This window comes from Vitis vinifera, chromosome 7 (assembly GCF_030704535.1).
Source record: "Vitis vinifera cultivar Pinot Noir 40024 chromosome 7, ASM3070453v1".
Taxonomy (NCBI): domain Eukaryota; kingdom Viridiplantae; phylum Streptophyta; class Magnoliopsida; order Vitales; family Vitaceae; genus Vitis; species Vitis vinifera.
The window spans coordinates 4,773,577-4,778,793 of NC_081811.1; positions in this window are offsets into that span (position 1 = coordinate 4,773,577).

A 5,217-nucleotide genomic window follows, 5' to 3' on the forward strand; every position below is an offset into this window, starting at 1 on the left:
ATATATATTATAAGTGATGTATACGGGTGTGAAATAGATCCCATCCTCATGTTAGGGGTTGTGACGGTGGCTAGCGTGTTGCATGAACATATCTCAAAGTGCCAAAATTCTAAAATCTTAATCATTCATAAGAGATGAAACAGCTGTTGATTTAACATTTCAACCCCGTCTTCTTTCAAGGAAAGGGATACTTTATTTTATTTTATTTTTTTGCATTAAAATTTCCAATTGAATGGTCCATGAACTTTGCTTGTCACTTCTCACGACAACAAACAGTCCCTTACAGTGTCCCATCAACAGCACTGTTACCATCAATTCAATGCTCCATGATTAGAGATCAGTACACACGATTCATCTTCATGTACACCCTTTTTGGAGTTTTGTATATCATGGTACTTGGATGATTGAGCCTTCTCCTCCTCCCTTGAAAAATGATGGCCAATTTGAGTGTTCCATGGCGTCGGAATGGTACTCATCAGTCAAGAACCGAGGCCAACGTCCATGGCTGCAACCCCCCTCACGTGTCAACCCAACAACTGAAGATGGGGACTCATAAATGATTGTGACGTTAAGTTTAAGTTAAACCGATTTTAGTGGGAAAATTAAAAAGTGATGGCACTTGATCCAGACGGATGATTCATGGGTCTAGGGAAGGGTTTTAGTGGGCTAGGGTTTGAGGTATATTTTGCTAGGGTAGGAGAGATATTTGTCAACTTTCAAACATGGAACTAGGAAGAGTAAAGAGATGGAGAAGATCCCAACAGTGAATGAGAAGATTTCTTCACTAAACTAAACCCCTACCCTCCCCCCTCAAAAGAAAAAGTCCTTTGCGTTTAGTTGTTGCAAACTTTGCCATTAGTAGATGTCCAAATCAGGGTCATATTTTATCCAAAACCCTCACAATGACACATCCCTCCAAGGGAAAATAACACTATTTGGGAATAAATGATGCAATGGCAATGCATCAGAGTAATGTCAATCAAACTGTTTGATAGATGGTAACCTTGACTTGTGAGAATTAATATATGTGGTGGTTTGCAATTCTTGTCGTGTATGAACTAGGCTTTATATCAATGTCTTTCAAGTTAGGTTTTGAATTTTTGAATCATAGGGTATGGGAAATAGGCAAACAAAAACATTATCTTCAGACAGATAATGTAATTTATTATCATTAGATAATCTAATTTATAATCACATAACTATCACGAGTCATATATCAAATTAATATTATTACTTGAATTTGTTATTATCTTGTTCGATTGATTGGATGTTACATATATGAGATGTGATAACATATCATATCTTATATTTGATTTGATGTGACCATTCTTTTTTAATCAAACATAACATAAGAGATGCGTTTGGAAATTATAAATGTATTATTCTCGTTTATTTTGTTTTTTTTTTCAACTTTTTATATTACTTGTTTTACAAAACAAAAACTTTTGATCAAAAAATTTAAATTTATTATTAATAAAAGAATTGGAAAAATATGTATAAAATGTAACATAGAAAATAATAATATATGTATTATTTGTTATAATACATAATATAATATTTTTTATTCATCAATTTTAAATATTTTAATCATGAATATTATTAATTAAAAAATAAAAATACTTATTAAAATATAAATTACAAAATGATTTCCAAATAATGCCAAGCATGAAAAAGATTTCATATTTTTTTAATTGTAAATATGGAAATGCAATATAATTTTTATTTTAAACAAATATTAAATTTTAAAATGTAATATGTTTTTTAATTTATTTTTTATTTTTATAAACTACAAAGAGGCAAAGTATAACATATATTCGATGAGATTACATCTCATTAAAAATGATTTTTTTTTATATAAATGTTCTATCATATTTTATCCCACCGACCAAACATAAGTTATAGTATAATTTAATGGAATTAGGGTAATGTAATTCTTTATTAAATGTTCCTTTTCCTTAATCAAACACACTCTCTTAGCATGCATTTTATACGTGGGAATAGGATGAGAATGAAGGTTGAAGAGAATATCATATTCAAGAGTTAACAGATGAATTAAAATACTTACCCAAGTGAGATTTGTTTTCGTACTAATAAATTTTTTATTCATATTCTCGTTCTAAAAATAAATCAAACACGAATGAGAACAAAGTTGATTTGAAGATAGCAAGAGAGCCTATCACATCATGATTTGTAATTTTGAAGAGAGCATGTCACATCATGATTTGCAATTTCAATCACATGTAAACTTAGAATTCTATATCACCTTAATTTTCAGTTGAACAACAAACAATGACTAAAAATAAGACTACTTTTGGTTTCCTAAACCTTCGGGGAAAACAAAAGGACAACAATTATAAGGAAAGAAATAAAAAGGTAAAGAAAATTTTATATATAATTTTTCTTTTATTTAACATTGATGAAAAAGTAGAGGAAAAGAAAATTAAGTATCTGTTTGATAAATATTTTTTAAAATAATTTTCTATTATCTAAAACAAAAAATAGAAAAATACATTTGATAATTAGAAAAATTGAGTGTTTTCAGAAAATACATCTTTAAATTGTTTTCACTTATTTTATGAGGACTGCTTTAAAAAATAATTATACAAACGTATATGATAATTAAAAATAAAACACTATATATAAAAATTATTTTTATAACATATTTAAAAATATTAAAAACAAGTTAAAAATGTTTCAAGACTTTTGCGGTACAAAACATTATAGAATAGTTGTTAAAAACTATTTTCAAAAACTGTTTTTTTATAATTATTTTTTAAAATTTTTATCAAACAATGTCTAAATTATCTAGAAACTATATATTTTTTTTTAACTTTTCTTATTTTTATTTAAAGGGAATGGGAAAGAAACAAATACATATTTTAAGATTTTTCTTCATTTTTAGTATCATTTTCTTTATTTTATTTTTCATGATATCCAAAAATAAGAATTTTTTTAAACATTGTTTTTATGGTTTTTTTTTTTTAAAGAATCAAACATAACATAAAAGTAAAACAATTGCATATTAAAATTATTACTTATTTTCACTATGTTAAACTTTTAGAATGGAGATGTTAGGTTAACACTTTCCTTCAATTACTCCTGTCAATTCAGAGTCTTATGTGAGAATGAGGAATAAAAATAAATGTTTTGTTTCCATTCCTATTTTCTTCTAAATAAGATTGAATTTGGAATGAATTTGGTGATTCCAATTTTTATATTTGAATGCATATAGAAATCTAAGATTGGGATGATAAATTGTTTTTATTTCAATATTAAGTAATAATGAAAATGAAAAATAATAAAAAGAAATAAATGGTCAATAATATCCGTACATATGATTTAATTTAAAAAAAATCTCACATTCTACATAATTTGAAATAAATTTTTAGTTTCCTTTAAAAAAATCCTTGAAAGTTTTTTTTTTTTTGCTAAATAATAAAAAACTTGTTTAGGTGGGTAATTTAGAAACAAAATTGTTTTAAAAAATTTATGTGGGTTGTTGTTCTTTAGAAACAATTCTAAAAGATAAAATAAAATAAAAGACTATTCTTCCATTTTTTTTTATTAAAGAAAATAAATTTCAAATCAAGTGAGACTTCTATATTGAATATATTAACAAGTTTCATAATTTAAAAAATAATTTAAAACTCAAAAAATATATATAATGACTACAAAAAAATAATAAACATAATTAATGTTTTAAATTATTTAATAAATATTTTATATTTTAAATTTTAAATTCAAAAACTGATTAATTAATTTTTAGATTAAATAAAATACTTCAGAATGTCATCCTAATAAATATATGCATATAATAAAAAATTTGGGTCATTTATACCTTAAAATTTTAAATTTAATTTATTTTTATATCCATTTAAATTAGAATAGTATTAACAATTATTAATTTTAAATAATTATTCTTTATTTTGAATAAAATAAATTACTTATGTTTTTATAAGATGTTAATATCCATATTTTTATAATATTTATAAAATCATATAAATAATATTAGAAATTATTAATTTTGAATTATTATTATTATTATTATTTATTTTTAACAAAATAAATCAACTAATGTCGAAAAAATTATCATTCAATATTATAGTCTAACTTATATATCCCTCATCCATTCAAATCTTAATTCTATATATTCAATCCTTTAAAAATATAATATAAATTTTTTTAAAAAGTTTATATTAAATAAGTAACACTTTATATTAATTATAAGTAATAAATTCATCTTTATTTATTTTTTATGATAAGTAATTTAATAATAAATTCATATTCACTTGTCTTTAAATAATTTACTTGTGAATATTGAATGGTTAAAAAGTATATATATATTTTAAAATCTTTGACTCTCATTTATTTAATATAAAAGAGATTAATAAACTAATAATAATTATATAGTCACGTATCTTTCATAATAAATAAATTAATAATAAATTCATATTCATATATTTTTAAATAATTTTCTTATGGATATGTAATAGTTAAAACATTTAAGTTCTATTTCAAATTTATAATTCTCATTTGTTTAAATAATCTTATACTTATTGTCAAGTATTTTTAGTAATAAATTAATATTCATGTATATTTGATATAAATAAATTAAAAAAAATTTACATTTATTACATAATATTAATACTTATCCTAACCCAACCTCAATTAAGAATTAATCAACGCAACCTCAATCCAATTAAACCTTTAACTTAAGGTAATCAAATCAAGCTCAAGCCAATCTTATTTTTTTAAGATCGAATTGAGTTTGGGTTGGTTAGGTTAAACTTAAGTTAACTGGGTTAGACTTGGGACGATAGAATTGATTGGTTGCATGATTCAAATTCCATCTCCAATGTTTTTTAAAAACTTTTTATTTTATATATATTTATATGAAAATTTAAAGAGTATAGATAAAATTTCAAGATAGTAAAAAAAGAAAAAAAAAACTTATATAAACATATTATTAAACAAAATAATACACATTATTATAAAAACATTAAATGAGATTTGAGTTGGGACCTACCATCTAATTGTTCAAACCTTGACTTGAACTCAACTCAAATTGAGTTTAGATTGAAAAAACTTAACCCGAACTTAAATCGAATATTAAAAATGTCTTACCCTCAGCCAAACATTAGGTTTATTATAACTCATGACAAAGCCTAGCCACGTAATAATAACCATTGATGGTTTTGAGGTTGGTTCATTGTTTTT